General features: G+C 35.0%; 2 long non-coding RNA genes across 2 annotated transcripts in view; one reads left to right on the top strand and one right to left on the bottom strand.

Moving 5' to 3' along the window:
* The window catches only part of LOC106170156 (uncharacterized), a 37,078-nt gene extending 35,763 nt beyond the window's left edge, over positions 1–1,315 (bottom strand). The window contains exons 1-2 of the long non-coding RNA XR_015332828.1: positions 1,191–1,315; positions 364–448 (exon numbers count right to left, since the gene is read on the bottom strand). This is a non-coding gene — a long non-coding RNA (uncharacterized LOC106170156). The remainder of the gene's footprint in view (positions 1–363; positions 449–1,190) is intronic.
* Positions 1,316–8,345: 7,030 nt separating this feature from the next.
* Positions 8,346–18,322, top strand: LOC147763564 (uncharacterized). The gene is made up of 4 exons (XR_015333258.1): positions 8,346–8,669; positions 9,998–10,091; positions 16,473–16,614; positions 18,006–18,322. It is a non-coding gene; the product is annotated as an uncharacterized LOC147763564 (long non-coding RNA).
* The last annotated feature ends 456 nt before the right edge of the window (positions 18,323–18,778 follow it).

The following is an 18,778-nucleotide window of genomic DNA, read 5'->3' as shown; positions in this document are numbered from 1 at the left end:
AATATGATAATAAAAACTATCATAAATCAATCACTTTTGTCAAAAACTCATAAAATTTCACAACCAGAAATTAACATGTTAAAGAGGGCCCAAAGCAGCCAAGACAGCTTGCAATTGTCTCAATACAATTCACCATGATTTCGCTTCACCTTTAGGTTAAATCAGATTATACTGTCAACCTCTTTTAAAGATCAGAAATGAATGAGGAAAGATGTTTAAAAGATATATAAACTTGAAAATTATGACTTTGCAAAACCTTTATATGCTGTAATAAGCATTTTATAATAAGCTTGACATTTCAGCACCTTTAATAAAATCTATTACAATTTACTGAAAATAAGACATTATTTTTAGATTACTCACCTCTTTTTGGAGAACAAATTCAATACATTCATCTGCATCTATCGTTTTGTCACAAACATCAACGCTGCCATCTAGAGTCAACTTCCTGAAAATAAAGTAACTGAATTAAAAAAACGTTTATCTAAACAATTATATTATTTTTTTAATGCAAATAACTTCTCCATTTACAAATTGTTTGTTGATACAGCTATAAATATAAATCAAACAAGGTCATATTTAAGTTCTCTTTAGAAAGAAATCAAAGTTTTTCTTTTCAATAAAATACAATATGTACATGTGTAGGATAACCAACGCAAAGAAAATGATATTCCTGCATCAAAACATTAAAATATAATCATGTCACATTTTCCTAACTATAATTACTATTCCAAGACCTGGATGCTGTCATCAGGTGTTAACTGTGGCTATCTACCTGGACACTGTCCACAGGCATGTGACAATACAGCTACATGTGTTAGTGTACTGGTTAAAATTTTGATTATTTTTTCCGGCAAAATAAAAGAATGCATTTAAAAAGTCAGTTCTGCAGACTAAGAATAAAATATGTTGTCTTCAAAACATGAAAAAGTAGTTCAGTGAGAAAAATCTTTCCTATTCCTCTCCGTACACTGATTTTTTCATCCTTTCTGCAGATTCCCAGAGCGAACTTTTAGACATAACAGAAATCTGGTGACAGAAATTCCATGCCTGATCCCAGAAAGATATTGATAAACATAGCATTGATACCAAATAGATCAAATAATAATAATATCAATATATAAACCCACTGACAGTGACAATGACCATTGCATCCAGTTCACTGCTGACCACATCTCTAATCTGTTTACCTGAGTGTCCCTGGTACTGTCTTCCTCGAGCTGAAGGAAAGTATATAATGTTAGTCCACCACACTCTCTCCGCTGAATACTGACGTGTGGTTGGAAATCTGTGTGTATGGGGGTGGGGGGGTGGGGGGGGGGGGGGGGTTAACCCCCTCCTAACCCACCCCAGCTACTGTGTGCACGTATCCGGTATCGATGTCTCATGCTGCCACTAGGCGCTGGATTCTCTGCGTTTCCGGGGAGCGGAAGAGTTAACGCGGTCAGCGTCATTTTAGGGAGAGGCAGATGAAATACAAAGATCTCATAATATCTGTAAACTTGTACTCGCTGCAATTGAATGAATGCATCTTGCTTTTTAACTTTTCTTAATTTTCCAGTATATTTTACCTTCAGTTATTCTAGGCATGCCAAATATTTTGGGTAATTCGACACCTCTCTCTCTCTTCATCCTCCCCCTTAAATGTTCCACGTTAGAAAAAATCAATAATCGTATGGGAGAATAACCCGAGAATAACACAGGCAATTGACCTACTTCACCAGTCAGCGCTATTTTACTAATTTTATGACTTGGGAGAGATTACGTCATTCACGTCTGGAATGTGTTGTTTTTATGATTATATAATTATTAAATTACTCATATTGATAAAATATCTATAAATGTGTCAGTAAAGAAGGAACAATACTTTTTAAAAATAATGAAAAAAATATGTAAAGGACCCAGCATAAGATAAAAACGGATTTTTTCTCTTATTTGCAAATGAGATTGTCTTTAGTAATAAAGCTGACAGGAAGTGATGCTCAAATCAGAGATTTCAAAGGTGGTGATTTTGATTAATCTGTATTTTGATATCAAATCGATTGATAATATTAATAATAGAAAAATATAATTGAAGCTACCAAATCAAATATTCCCCCAGGATTGCTTGAAGGGGGGGTCCCGGATGCGAAGTTTTTTTTGTACAGTGTTAAAAGTTCTTCAATTGCCATGAAAGTTTTTAATCAGACTCTGTATGGTGCTGCTATCTGCTGGAGCTATCGGCAACGAATTAGTTTGTCTTTGTTTCTGAGTGAATCTACCGTCTAAAATCACTATTTCTGAAAATATGTGCGTTTTGCTGAGGGTAGGCTAGGCAATACACGGCAAACTTCTTAGTACGTGTGTACAACAGAATTTTTTTAAAAACCCTAGCGATATTTGGTCAGGAGTTGCTTGAAGCATAGAACAGCCTTGCTGTCTATCGGCATCAGGCCGTTAGTTTGTCAATTATCACGAATTACCCACAAATCGCGAACCCATTTATTTTCCTATGGCAATCTAGCAACTCATTAAAAGTGCACGCATGCGCAGTGGGCTAAGCGTGACGTCATGCAGTGCATTTCTGGGGATGATTCTCCACAAAATTTGGATTCAAACGGGTCGTAAGAGCCCGTTCGGCCGGTTGTGACCGAGGCTAATGTGTTGTCGTCCAAGTTTTTTAGGAACTTTGCGGCCTCTTTTGAACAATACCGATGTTCAATTTTAAGCAATTAAGATTTGTATACGCAATAGCATAAAAACAACATCATCAAGGATTTCCCTGCGGCCATTTTTTTTCCACATATCTCACCAATATCCAAAGCGTTTTTCCATTTGAAAAAAGTATTTCTTATACAATGTAGGCCGTGCTTCCGACTCGTTGACCAATTTATCAAATCTATATGTGAAACAATATCGATGTGAGGTGACAGACTCTCCCATGATAGACAGTCCGGTTCCCATCAATTTGCATAGGTAAGCCCCGCCCTAGATTTTAATCCACTTACGTAGACTGACCCTAACCTGTATAATTAAATGGAGGGTTGACTCTCTGTCACCCAGACCCTCAGTTTCGTGGAAATTGCAAAGGGGGAGTAATGATGCGGGGGAGTATCGGTGCGGGGAAACAACAATGCGGGGGAGTATCGGTGTGTGGGGGAGGGGGTAACGGTGCGCGTATAACGGCAATTTTAGAGGGGATTTATCGATGCGGGGATCTATCGGTGTGGGGTCGTATCAATGTGCATAATGCAAAAATTTACTAAGGGGAAGTATCGGTGCAGGGGAGTATCGGTGCGGGGGAGTAACGGTGCGGGGGAGTATCGGCATGACCCCTCTGTGAGAAAGTAGAAAGTTTCCATTTGATGTGTCCAGATGTCTCGGAGACGGCTTTTTCTCTTTGATGATTCATGATTTTTATGTATATTACTGAGTCACTGAACATTCATCTCAATCTTTGTTATTTTGTTTTAACCAGTAGGATAATAAGGATATGCAAGGCAAATGACGACTTAAATAATGTAAAGTTGACACAGATTACACAAAAAAATACATTTTTTCACAAAAAATTAAGCTTTGTGCTCATTTGCAGTTTAAGTTTTATGTAGAAATAGCGTCTCTCTCTCTCGCTCTCTCTATAGGCCTAATAGCAAAATAGCAACGGAGTAATATGACAGAGGTACAAAGAAAATGTAAGCACTACAAAGATGAAGCAAGAAAATTTAACATTTGTCTTCATCATGATTCCAGGACTTTTATTTCCTCCGAAATCACATTAATCGGCAAAAGTTAACCTAGTTTTGATAATTATTCCAGACCTTTTACGTTTGGGCCAACGAGTTCTAAGTAGGCCATTTTCTTGGCTAAATTCAAGAAAGTTTTAGAAGAATGACCCTTTCTAAAATCTATAGATATAGCCGTGTGAGTATTTAGGAGTGATCTTCTGTGCCACGTCACTTACAATGAGCAGTTCATTTAAAATTACAAGGTTTTGCGATTTATAGTTGTAGAAAATAACAAAAACTGTCAAATTCAGGGAACATATATGTGACTACATGTTTTTTTCTGCAATCAAAATGCAGCAAATTAACAGTTGACTTTATTTTGACTTTTTAACTAAAACACACTCATTTATCTCATTATAAAAATTATATGTATTATTTATATTTTTCATTTTTATAGCAGACTAAACAGTTATCTGAAAATTAACTTTCTATGAACACATGCAACGAATAATCAAGAAAATTCAGATGCAACACTCGTGATAAGCATATTCGGTTAAAAATATAATCATGGTTGTCGTGAGGTACCAGCTAACATCACTTTGGGTTCCAGTCTTTAGTGAAATAGAATGTACATGTACCTCGACGAAGAGAAAAAATTCTCATCATGTCACCAAAACCTAAAGGTATTTCACTCGGGGATCTAAGACTTTGTGTTGAAAGAGGAAGGGTGATGTAGGATAAAAATGTCTCTTTTCGTTCGGCAAATGTAAAACAGTGTAGTATGATACAAATAAAAACACACTGTGTCTCGCGCTATGGTAATATACATGTACATTGCAAGTAATACTTCTTATTACAGATTTATGAACAACTTTCATTCAACATTTGTCTTCTGTTATTTTCTGATCGGTAGATGAGGAACTTAAGTGCCAAGAGACATGCATTAAAACATTTTAACGATATTCTTTATTGAGATAAATGGTTAAAAAACCGTTGATTTAATGGCCTATTATATGTACATATTTACAGCTGCCAAGGGCTTGTCACATCTAGCACATTTCCATGAAATCTGTGGTTGTCGTCACAACCATGTTGAGACAGGACAGAAGCCAAAATATACCGCGTGTAAAAATTGTTTTTAGTAGATGTCAATTTTAGTAGAGTAACTTACTTAACAATTACTTATAATATCATTTTACTTTGATCTGAGAATAGCTAGAAGAAGTGCAAAAGTGCAAATGTGCGTGGAAGAGGGGTGGGATTGGGAAAATGTGTATTTCAGAAGTTATAGGTATAAAGGGAGGGGCACGTGGCCCCCTCCCTCTTAGATCCACTGAATAAGTAAGATAAGAGTTAAGAGTTTATTTAGCCAATTATAAAAATCGGAAATCATTTTCCATTGGAGCAATATACAGAGTAAAATAATAAAATAATAAATAAATAAATTAAGAATTTAGCTTTGAGATCAAATTAAAATGCGTCACTGCACTTGGATAAAAGCTGTTTAAAAAGCGTTTACTGCCTTTAAAAGTTAAAAGTCTACTGTTGCTTGGTAAAAAAGTAAAAAGAGAGGATGCAGGATGGAAAGCGTCTTTCATGGTATTGACAATTCTTTTCTCCATCCTGTCCTTAAAAATATCATCCAGCTTGGGGAGATCTTGTCCGATAATCCTGCTTGCAGTTTTTACAACGTTTGCTAATTTCTTCCTTTCCTCCCCAGCTGTTCCGCTATACCAAATCATGAAAAAATCCCGCATTGTATGTGGTGTTGCGTCTTGTCGTACATGAAGGACACAAGTGAAAAATGCATCGTGTCTTGTGTGTTGATAGTATACCTTGCAACTAATACTGCATTTAAAAGATTCATGAAAAACTTTATATTACAATGTCAACTATGCGTATCAGTAGATGAGGAACAGAAGTACCAAAAAGACGCACTTTAAAAACCCTTTTACAAGATGTTTTAGGTAAATGGTTAAAAATCGGTAATTATGGCCTACTATATGCATTTACAGCGGCCAACGGCTTGTCACATCTAGCACATTTCCATCAATTTTGTGGTAGACGTCACAACCATGTTGAGACAAGACAAACGTCAGAATATTACCGCGTATTAAAAGTTGTTTTTACATATGGACCGGGCCCCCTATGTCAAAATATCATTTCTCGAGGAAATTAAATACATGCATCGCTTTAAAGTCTTATATAAGATAAAGTTGAATGTCCTGTAAGTGTTGTAATAGCATGTCAAATAATCATGTGATTTAAGATATGTGTTGAAGACGTGTATTGACCGCTTGAAATGACTGGAGGATTGGCTAGTTATAATAAACCAGTGGCGATTTAGAGGGGGGGGGGTCATGACTCTTCGGTTTCTGAAAAATAAATCACACCTGTCCTCACCCCTTCACCTAACCCCAGCAGCTGAAGTCGCATAAACAAGGGCACTGTGAGGGCGTTTTGAACTATTTTATCCACGCTTTATTGCAGTGAAATAAACCAACAAATAGTTACAAGAGTGGTTTGTTTGTTAAATAGGACAGTAATATTTTTGTTAACAGTTATATTTTTCTTTCCCATCCACGTATCTTATTATAACAGGTCCTTGCTGACAATTACCCCCGCAAAAATTAAACCACTTACCTCAACCACAACACGAATGTCACCTTTAATGAAGATTAATTAGTATCGTTTAATTAATTAATTTATTTATTTATTTGCAGAAAGTCTTTGACAGTAAAAGAACCTGTCAATATTCCACACATAATGCAAAAACATTTATCCTTCCTTCTTCCACGCACGAAATGACCCATGCGCTACCTCCAGAATAACGTCAAATGTCATATTTCTTTACTTGAATCTGTTTTTAAATTGGTTTCTTTTGCTAAATTCTTCTTTTTACAAAATAGTTTTTAATCTAGATTGTCGTATTAGAGACGCTGAAGGGTTCAAAAAGAGAACTAGTTTTGGAAACATGTTGCACATATTCTCTTGAAATATTTTGCAATTTAATTACTATAACTTCAGATTTTAGCGCTGTCTTTCGGCGTACTCACTGATTCACTGCGAGAGAAATCACAGTGCGCGAAGATTGACGTTTGTTTATATAACCTGCCAATCGATCTGTTATTTTTGACAGCAACTATCAAAACTAACTAAATTGGATTGGCACCTTGTCAATCAAAGGGTGTAGGAAGCTTGAATTAAATGTGTTCGACGACTATAGTAATCCACCGTGTAATGATTGTGATTGACGTTTGTTTATATAACCTGCCAATCAAGCTGTTATTACTTGACAGCAGCTATTAAAATTAATGAATTTGATTGGCATCTTGTCTATCAAAGGATATAGGGGTTTTTACATGTTCGGAGAGAAGAGTGTAGTAATTGTGTTTGACGTTTGTTTAAAAAAACTGTCATTCATAGTCGTGTGCGATTAACAGCTTTCATCAAAGCTGAATTAGCCTGTTTGAATTTGACACATTCCTGTCTATATCAATACATGTCGTAACATTCTGAAGGTAGAGGGCATTTTCTTTTCTTTTTTTTTTTCTTGCAGCGCGTTAAAAAACATCAGATTTTTTTATTTCAACCGAGAGACTGAAATTTAACAATGTGAAAGAGTCCCGGGTTCTTTCACAGGCGTTTTTAATTGTACTAAAATCAGTTGTCATTCTTTTTCTGGATATGATGTAAAATGACTATACATGAATTAACGTTGTTGTCGATGTTTGTTGCTCCATGATCCTTTCTTTGGTGCTCGTACGAAATCGGAACTTCGTATACGAACTGAACATATTACTTTAATCATACTCGTTCTTTTACACCCGATGAATATTTTTGGGTCATTTAGAGAACGAATGGTATAAAAAGTAAAACCTTGCCAACTTTTTCATAAGCTACGGAGAGAGAAAGGCCGAGATAATGATGTTAGTGACCAGGTAAAACCAGGTAAAATTAAAAACTACCGGTTTTGTTCGTTCCTTATAAAGGGCCGGGTCAATAAGTAGCCCGTCTCTGTATATTGACAGGAGCGTGCTTGAAAACTGTTGTTTTCAAATAAACTACACAATTAAAACTGACAAATTAAAACTGAAAACAATTTTATGCAATGCGTTAACAATCTTTCGAGCTTTAATATGCGATATATTTGTAGTACTTCATAAGTATAAAAACTCCAGATTTCAATTACGTGTGAATAGGAATAAGTCGGGCTGGTCTAATCAAAGACTTGAAATTCTTGGTTTAATTTAATGAATTTGTTTAAAAGCCCCCTGCCCACTTTTTTCACATCAACACAGGAAGGGACAGGCTTCTATTTCTTCTTCTCCTTCTTCTTCTTTTTTTTTTTTTTTTTTTTTTTGTGGGAGCGCAAAAAACCTGGTCGAAATTTAACACTTTTTGAGACCTTTCGTAAGCCGTCCGTAAGCACGACGCATGGATTTTGTGCTAGTCGTCACAATGAGACCGAGACCGCAGCACAGGCAAAACACTGCAGCCTGAGCAGTGGCTGGTTTAGGGGGGTCTCAGGGGGTCCTGCCCCCCCCCCCCCCCCCCCCCCCCCCCTTCAGTTCCTGGATATTAAACCACACCAATACTCCTCTCTGGACTAGCTTAATCATAGTTCTAGACCGTAGCAAATGGCACTGTTCGCCCTCTTACATACCAAAAATTTTCGGTACCCTTCAGCGGGCCCCGAACCCCACGTCAAAGGGGATGGAGGAGGGGGCGAGGGTCGGCTTCGCATCTGAGGCCTGTCATCCGTAAAGAAAAACTGTTAACATTCGTGCATGATAACTGGTTATTCACTGATACATGGAAGTATTGGCAAGTGTGACCGCCCATCACACAATCCCAGCAGTCGAGTTCAAAGTGGCGGCGAATGAGCATGTGTTCGAACTTGACATTTTTTCCTCCCATTCCTAATCTGGCATGGTTGATCAACTTTGTTCAGGTGTAGATACGGTGAGCTGAAAACTTGGTTTTTTAATTTCTATTTCAGACAGCTCTCAGAAGTTCATCATGTGAGATATTTTTTTCTCTAATGACCAAATCTTAAGCTAAGTTATTTTCACCTCACCTGTGATAAAATTAGACCGAAATACATGTAGTGTTTCACCAGCTAGTGATAATATACATATTTTTAACTACTCAAATAAAGACTTCCCTTGCACTCTCCCGCTCAAATTTATACTTCTTGGGGGCCTTGGCTCTCTTCGACGCATTTCCTCTTCGACAGATTTACACAGGGGGCGGATCCAGGATTATTTGAAGGTGGGGTTCCACGTATGCGAGCCCCCCCTCCCCCCCCCTCCCCCCCCCCCCCCCCCCCCCCCCCCCCCCACCGTTAAACGCCTATTTCTTTTATAAGGCCTGGAAGTCCTAAACTATATTTTATTGAAACTGCTGCCATAAATGATAGAGTTGACTGAAATTACAGACAGCTTGCTTGTGTATATAAGGGTAATCAAGGTTACAATACAGGGAGGGGCGGGATAAGACACATAGTGAACCAATATCTATGGTTCCTCGCTGCACATTATGATATGTTGGTGTGCGTCGTCTTTACAACCGGAAAGAGAAAATGTGAACATTCACCTACACGTAGGTGTAGTGCAGTGTGCAGTACTTCGGGGTTGGGAGTTCGGCCGCTTTGGAGAAATAATAAAACTGGTCTAGCTGAGCCCCACATTACACATGAATATTATCTTCAGGTGAGGGAAATCTGCTTGAAATCGATCTTACAGTTTTCAGTCCAAAAAAGCTGCTGCTACGTCATCAGTTCGAGTAAGCAAAGCATCCGCGGCGGACCCCCCCCCCCCCCCCCCCCTCAAATAATCCTGGATCTATATATCGGGCAATACCGGTAGACCTACCATCCCAGAAAATTAAAATAAAAAGGGAGTGTAAAAAATAACTTCTTTTCCTTTTAAATAATGAACACTGGGATCCTTTTAAATAATGACCAATTCAAATCCTTTTCAACCAAAATATTATCAATTTGTATTTGAACTAAAAATCAGAAGATCTTGGCTTGAACGTAGCGCTGAACTTTGATGCGCTTGATGGGCGCCGATTCTCCTCCGATATAGTGTGTTAGTTGTGACAGATATGTTGATTGTGTTTTCACTGCGGGTCTTTTTTTTTTTTTTTTTTTTCATCAACAGACGTTCTTTCGGACGGGAAAATATTTTCAAGCATTTCGTACGTTATGGAATATATCTAGGATTATTAACAACGTAACAAAATGTCATTTTCTCCCATTCAATCGCCACTGGCATCTCGCCTTACAGATGCAGTGAAGATTTTTTTGGCATGGGAAACAGCAGAATACATGTAGTTTTGCAAGTTAACACAATCGAAGAAGAGTGCATTTTAGTTTATTGGGTAAGTATAAAGCCTATTTGCTTCCCTTCTGATAAATGCTCTAAGACTTCTGGTTTGTGGTAACAAACAAATCTTATCTACATACGTGTCTTTCATTTTTTCAATTTATTTTTTTTTTCAATTCAATTTATTTAATTATTTCTGTACTGGTACATAGATTGTCATAACCTTGAACAATATGATATACTAATGACAATACAATACAATTGGTGCATTGCCATTTCTCTAGTTGGTAATTATGTTACAAAATCATAGATCTAATCAACACAAAACGGCGTTCAGTCATTCAAGTTTTCCTGAAGTCAAACTTGGTCGTCAGAGAGATTCATTTGGGCTTGTTGTATACATGTCGACTCTCTGGGAGTCTCCTGAATACAGAATGAATCTCCCCGTCACCCGTACAGGTTACCAAATCTCCCGGATAAAAGTGACTTTTAAAATTTGCACCACTGTCAGCTGAAGCCCTGTCAATTTATCTTCAGAATAGTTGGGTGATGTTTTGAAAACTTCATAATTCTCATCTTATTGTTTGAGATAGGGGTCTCAAGGTTGTTCATAACTCGAAAAAAAAAATGCTAATTAAAAAAAAAGTAAAAGTGAAAAGCTAAAAATATAGCCAAAATGTCATGAGTGTAATACTGTTTAACTGCAATTGATTCAAACTTTTTAAAGGTCACATTATTTAAAAACTGCCCATGGTATTTATTGAGTTTATTGCTAGTAGTTAAAGAAGTTCTCCACCGGATCTAACCCTCCTCCTCCTCCCCTCCCCCCAATGAATTTTCCTGGGGTAAGGAGCAATTATCTGCTACTCACTAACTGCTGCTTGACCCATTCTACACTTGGATTCTATGTTTATTTCATTTTTAGTTTAAAATGACTGGCCAGTGAAATAGATCATCTACGGTCAAACACATTGCCTAGTTTTCACACAAGAAAATAGGTTGTTCAGTATTGCAGCCCCGTGCCATGTATAATTATAGACCTTGCAAGCTGGCACTGGCTACGTGAAGAGACTAAGAAAATAATAATGACACTAGGTATGTGCCAGATAGGTGACTTTTGATCTAATTTTTTATTCAATATAACTGTTATATGATGATTCTAAAAACAAATTTGACAGAGTCATTGTCTTGTTATTACAAATAGTAATGCAATAGGTGAAAATGTCTAGTCTATTCAAAAATTTACTTGGACCTGGCAAAGATTGAACTAATAAAGGAACCTTTTTTCAAATTTAAAGATCAATATCAAATTTACCAAAATATAACTTAGATAATTTTTTTTCTATTGTGTTACACGTATAAGATTTTCGTAAATTTATACTTTTTAAACCATCAGTTAAATTTACGTTTTTGTGTCATCACAAGTGCCTTTGGGTGGCAAAGAGGGTTAATGCTGCCCTTCCATTATAGTCCTCATGTCAAATATATACATATGTGAGGAGTGTAACTATGCTAAATGCAGGGATATTTTATCCCACTGGAAATGAAGCAGTGGGATTTTTGCCTATGAGTGGGATTTTTTTGGTAATCATGTTTTAATACATTTGATGGTTATCAATATTGTAATACTAGAGGTAAATTACATATTGATTTGGTGCTTTATTCTTTTTTTATAATTCAGTCTGACTTTTTTTCTCTTTAATAACAATAAAACCCTTAGTGATGTTTCAAACCACATCCATATCAGGAGGGCCTGTTTTATTGACAGAAACAACAGTTTAATTCTCATACACTGTCTCTTAAAAGCAAAGTCAGTTTACTTATGATTGTGGAAAATAACCCTCTGCTTTTTTTGCCTCCATTTTTTGAGACAACTAACAAAATCAAAGTAATCCCTTCCTTCTATTTTTATTCTCATGAGTGCATCAATATTCTCTGGATTGAGTCTATTTCTTAGTGCAGTTGTAATTAAATTTTTCGCAATCCGCTGTGTGCACTGGATGTGCCAGTGCCAAAGAGGCTAACATTATGAGATTTGGAAATTGATCCTTATGATCAGTAGCTATCAATTCCCAGAGTTTTGCAGTTGAATGCCTTGGGTAACACTGAGTGAGAAGATCATTTTTTACAATTCTCCATTCCTTCTTCACCTCTTGAGCATCAATAAGGGTCTTGGACACAGATTCCTTTGAATTCATTGTGTGCATTTTCTCCCCAAAGTGAGATATCAGCATTTCCATGGATTCATCCCCCCAACACAGCAGCTCATCCTGACTGAGTAGAGAAATGGGCTTCATCCCCAAAACACAGAAAGAGGACATCAGCTCCTGGTCAGGGAATCTGGGAATAATACAATACAGAACTAAATTGTAAGATGCACACAAAGTAAAAACTTCTTTTTAATAAAAAGAAAAATTAAATTATTGATTTAAAAATAATTACACATAATAATATTTGGCTATAATTGAAAAAGTCATAAAATTTGTTATAAATCAAAGTGAGTACTTAAAAGGAATGAATAATAGAAGAAAACTCATAATCTTTAATGGCACAACTTGTAATGTATTGGGGAAATCAATTAATATCATATGGGTTTAAAATCAAAATATTAATTAAGATTATCAAGCATAGCTTGGATGGAATCCCTTTTAGTAACCTCAGTCTTGTACTTTGAGTGTGCAACCACATGGCTCACTTTGAAAGTAGCTCCAATAAGGTGCTCCTCTAATTGTTTGCTAAAGGTTGGTTGGTCTGGATGCACAGATCCATCTTTAATGACCTTCAAGTCCATTTTGCAGTTATCCACAACTGGCTGGAAGTCATGATTAATTTGCATAAATTAATAACAGAAAACTATTTTTGTCAACCTTAAACTGAAAGCTATACTTCTTGTTTGTTTCAGTATGTTATAGCAAAAACTTAAAACTTTTGAAAAGTACCATAAGTTAAATCATTAGCACTAAATTTAATAAGTGACATAGTTATCATAAATAAACTTAAAGAGCCTGACTTTTACCTTTACAGTTTCTATGTCAATGACTTTCATTTGGAAAAATAAACTCAGCTGATGATCAATTGTTTGTACCAATTTTCAGAAACTACACAGACCTAAGCTGTCATATTATAGTGAGGGATTACAATCAGCAACTCCTTTCATCTTTGGGAGTTTGGGGTTAATCGGTGCATTTTCATGGGAGAAGCAATCATTAGATATGGAAACTGAAAACTCTCTCTAATTCTGGAACCGTAAAAGCTAGAGACCTTTTGTTTTTTGCATTTTTTGTAGAACTTGTCAAATGTAATACTGGAGGTGGTGTCCTTTTTTTTTTTTTTTTGTTTTCCACTGGTTTTTTCATTGCACTATATAAAAAAATACAAAGTTGCAATATTCAGTGGTGAAAATGAAATGTGAATTATTCCAAAATTAGCAGAGATATGCCCATAGTTACTATTGAACTAAGGAAGTCATATACTGGTAATCTAACTGTGACCTTAAAATTGACCTTTGACCTACTTTTCATTATGAACTGCACTTTCCAATCTTCATGTCTCCAAAACTGGCAAAGATACACCCATAATTAATACCTTTTGCGTTACACATGACTGGCCTTATTTTTCGAGCATGGTACATTATTGGAGCGCAATATTCTGCGTGAAACGTGATTCAGGAACTTCTTTGTTCTGCGTTATTAATTGGTATGAATTCATCAACATGATTCGTAAAAATGTTTAATTAGCATTAGAGGAATTTGTTCTAGAAAGTCGTAGTTTGCTACTTTCCTGTTCTATTCGTATATCATCGCCTTAGTCTCTGTCACGGGAATCCTGACCAATAAGAATGGCTGAATATCTCTAAACAGATGATTCATGTCATTCAACATACGAAATTAATTATTCTGGGAATGTTATGAATTCTTTGCATTCCTGCAAGTACAGCAATTTTCTATCTTGATGAATGGCGATAGCTTTTAATTCCTCGTGATTGGTGATTGACCTGAATATATCTTCGTGATTGGTGATTGACCTGTTTTAATTCTTCGTGATTGGTGATTAAGGGGGAGTATTTCTTACCCTCATTGAACTTGAATGGGATGTCATATACTGCCAACCTAACTGTGATCCTTAAATTGACTTTTGACCTAATTTTCACCATGAACTGAGCTTTGCAAATTTTCTATCCCTTATATCTCGAAAACTGGCAATATTTTCACTTTTTATGTACAGACACAGATGTGTCTGTACATATTGCCATCACCTGCGACTGTCGTCGCCGTTCATGTCGCCGTCGCTGTCGCCGTCCACTTTCAGTGTTAACACCATAAGTGGAAGACAGTTTTACTTTTTGGCTTTATATTTACACAGCTGATGAATATTCATAAAATGCAGGTCAAGTTCGAAAATCAGCATGATCGGGCCATTATTGTAGAATTTATGCTGTTTTTTCACTTTTCAGCATATATGCAACACTGTTAACACATTTCAAAGAAAACCGATAGGCCTGTTGTCATGAAACTCACAGGCGTAATCAATCTTACTAAAACGCAGGTCAAGTTCGAAAATCAGCATAATCGGGCCATTATTTTATAAGTTATGCTGTGTTTTCACATTTCTTCAGGTTCAATTCTTAGGCATGTTAACAGTCTCATTATTTAATTAATAAGATACGTAAAAGTGTTTGTTTGACATTTCCTGCATCTTTACAACATTGTTAGTTGATTATGTAAAAATGATGGTAAACTTGTTATTGTGTATTGTGTAATAAAGTGTCAAAAATGGAAATAAACTCATATCATTGCAGTTTGTAAGATTCAATCATTCATTATGTTCAGAAACTCAGAATGGAGGAAATTGGACATTTGACACTGTTCTATTGATATTTTTCACATCTCATCAACTTTCTTAGTTGATCATATAAAAATGGCAGTAAACTGTTAATTTTGTTTTATGTTAAAAAAGTGTTAAAAATGGAAATAAACCCATTTCATAACAGTACTGTCTTGTTTCACATTTCCTCAGATTCAATTCTTAGGCATGTTTACAGTCTCATTATTTAACTAATAAGATACGTAAAAGTCTTTGTTTAACATTTCCTGCATCTTTACAACATTGTTAGTTGATTATGAAAAAATGATGGTAAGCTTGTTATCATGTATTGTATAATAATGGTTCAAAAATGGAAATAAACTCTTATCAATGCAGTTTGTCAGATTCATTCATTCATTCACAATGTTCAGAAACTCAGAATGGAGGAAATTGGACATTAAACACTGTTCTATTGATATTTTTCCCATCTCATCAATTTTCTTAGTTGATCATATAAAAATGGCAGTAAAGTGTTAATTTTGTTATATGTTAAAAAATTGTTAAAAATGGAAAAAAAGCATTTCCGGACGGTGCTGTCTTGTCTACATTTTGGCATTTTCAAGGTGTGACTTTGAAGTTCCATGGGCCTGAAGACCTTTGCTAGGAACATTTTCTGAATATCCATGATACTAATATTTTATTATTAAAAATTGATGGTTATTATCCTGTTAAACATTATGTAATATTGCATCAAAATTTGAAGAAACCCCTATTTTGGACACTGCTCCCTTGATGACCATGTAAGGAAAATCATGTCACTTACTGTTCTCAAACTTACAGGAAAGAAACATGGGACTAAAATACAGTTTCATTAGGCAGTGCAGTCTATTTGGTAAATTTTTCTGGCAGTTAATCAGTTTTTTGTGAAAATTTAATTTTTCACATATTGGCAATTTCAAGGTGTGACTTAGAACCACCTTGGGCTTGAAGACCCATGCTAGTCACATTTTCTGAAAATCCACGATACGTATATTTTATTATTAAAATTTTTATTCTTTATGCTGTTAAGCATTATGAAATATTGCATCAAAATAGAAGAAAACACAATTTTGGGTATTGCTGCCATGATGACCATCATGGGAAAACCATATTACTTATGATTGTCAAACTTTTAAAAAAGAAACACAGGACTAAAATGCAGCTCGAGTTGGAAAAGCAGTCTAATTGACTTCTTTTTCTGAAAGTTTTACATTTTCAAAGTGTGAACTTGAACTCCCATGGGCCTGAAGCCTTATGCTTGTTACACATTTTACTTACATTGGTATTACCAGTTGAGCATAATTAAAATTTGATGTTGAATTTGCAGTTTAACATAATGTACTTTTACATCAGAATTGACAGTAGCCTATTTTGTTATTTCCTGCTTTTTGTCTGTACATTTGACAGCTTTGCTGCCTTGTTTCAAACTTATTGTTCTTTTTCCAGATGAGCCTTTCCATTAGACACAATCAACTTTTAAATCCAACTTTATCAAAATTATTAATGTTTAGCTATTTTAGTCTGATAAATTTATCACTTTTTAAAATTTAATTTCCATTTTTTTTTTAAAATACATTGTACATTTCTCTTCCAGGTGACCTTTTCCATACAGCTTGGGGGCTTTTTTGGTGAACTGATACTTCCAGTCTGGTCATGGCCAATTCCTATAGAAAAAACAGTCAGCAAAAGACAATAGCAAGAGCAATGGATTGTGTCATCCATGCCTACAGTAGATGGTAGGCAAGCTTTAGGACATTGTCAAATGGTGTGCTAAACCCCAATTCCAAAAACAAATTGTAAGGAGGAATCTGCATCTGGTATTGGTAGTAAGGAGAAGTCTTGAATGGGTATATTTTGTTTTCCAGAGGACAATTATGGGTAATTTGTCACCTCTTACACAAACAAACTCAAATCATAACATTTGCTGTTTAATATGAAGCTAATTAGATGTTGTGAAATTGAAAAAAAAAAAATGTTTTCGATAATTCTCAGTCTTCTCATACAAATTATCAATAAGCTACACTTCTGTTACACACAGTCAGCTGATAAGCTTATCACAGATTTTTATTATTGTAAAGTATCATTTGTCCAAATTCCACAAATAATGGACGAGATTTGTCAAAATTATTAACGTTTTACTATTTTATACCTTAGAATTTGGCAGTCTTTTCAGTGATATTTTCAGTTTTCTCAAATATATTGTCAAAAAAAAAAAAAAAAATCTTTTTCATTGAATCCAGTCAACTGATGAGCTTATCACAGATTTTTATTGATCTAAGGAATTATTTGTACAAATTTCACAAAAATTGGACTAGATTTGTGAAAATTATTAACGTTTAACTATTTTAATCCATGGAATTTGGCAGTCTTTTGAATGTCATTTTCAGTTTTGTTAAATTTATATGCTCTGAAAAAACCTTTTTCATTGGACATTGTCAACTGTTGTGCTTTTTACAGATTTTTATTGATGTTAAGCATGATGTATACAAATTTCACAAATATTGGACAAGATTTGTCAAAATTGTTAATATTTAACTATTTTATGCCATGGAATTTGCCAGTCTTTTTAATGTAATTTTTAGTTTTCTCCAAATTATATGCTCTGAAAAAACCTTTTCCATGAGACACAATCAACTGATGAGCTTATCACTGATTTTTATTGCTGTTATGCATCATCTGTCCAAATTTCACAAATATTGGACAAGACTTGTGAAAATTATTAACGTTTAACTATTTAAAGCCATGGAATTTGGCACTCTTTTCAATGTAATTTTCAGTTTTCTCCAATTCATATGCTCTGAAAAATCTTTTTCATGAGACACAGTCAACTGATGAGCTATCACAGATTTTTATTGCTGTTATGCATGACTTGTACAAATTTCACAAACATTGGACGAGATTTGTTAAAATTATTAATGTTTAACTATTTTAAGCCATGGAATTTGGAAGTCTTATTATGTAATTTTCAGTTTTCTCAAATTTATATGTACCGAAAATATCCTTTTATTAGACAGTCAACTGTTAAGGTTAACTTTATAAAAATTCTTAATGTTTAACTATTTCAGTCTGTGAAATTTGTCAATTTTTAAAATTTTCACTTTTTTCAAATATATTGTTCTTTTTCCAGGTGACCTTTTCCATACAGCGTGGTGGCTTTTTTGGTGAACTGATTCTTCCTGTCTAGTCATGGCTAATTCCTATAGTAAAAAACAGGCAGCAAAAGACAACAGCAAGAGCAATGCTATGTCTCATGATGGTATGTGGGAAGCTTTAGGACATTGTCAAATGGTGTGCTAAACTCCAATTCCAGCAACGGATGGTAAGGAGGAATCTGCATCTGGTATTAAGGAGTAAGGAGATGTCTTAAATGGGTATATATTGTTTTCCAGAGGACAATTATGGGTAATTTGTCATCTCTTACACAAACAAACTCAAATCATAATATTTGATGTTTAATATGAAGCTAATTAGATGTTGTGAAATTGAAAAAAGAAATGTTTTTGATAATTCTCACTCTTCGCATACAATATGTCAAACAACTACAATTCTATTATACACTGTCAACAGTTAAGCTTATCACAGATTTTTGTTATTGTTAATCATCATCTTGATGAGCTTATCACAGATTTTTATTGTTGTTATGCATCATCTATTCAAATTTCACAAATATTAGACAAGATTTATGAAAATTATTAACATTTAACTATTTTAAGCCATGGAATTTGGCAGTTGTTTCAGTGTTATTGTCAGTTTTCTCAAATTTATTGTCCAAAAAAAAATCTATTTCATGAGACACAGTCAACTGATGAGCTTATCACAGATTTTTATTGTTGTTATGCATCATCTATCCAAATTTCACAAATATTGGACAAGATTTGTTAAAAATATTAACGTTTAACT

The sequence above is a fragment of the Lingula anatina genome, chromosome 2, assembly GCF_051362555.1.
Source record: "Lingula anatina isolate TDL-2025a chromosome 2, LinAna3.0, whole genome shotgun sequence".
NCBI classification, from domain to species: Eukaryota; Metazoa; Brachiopoda; class Lingulata; order Lingulida; family Lingulidae; genus Lingula; species Lingula anatina.
The sequence above is the reverse complement of the archived record's forward strand: the minus strand, read 5'-3'. Positions and strand labels throughout refer to the sequence as shown.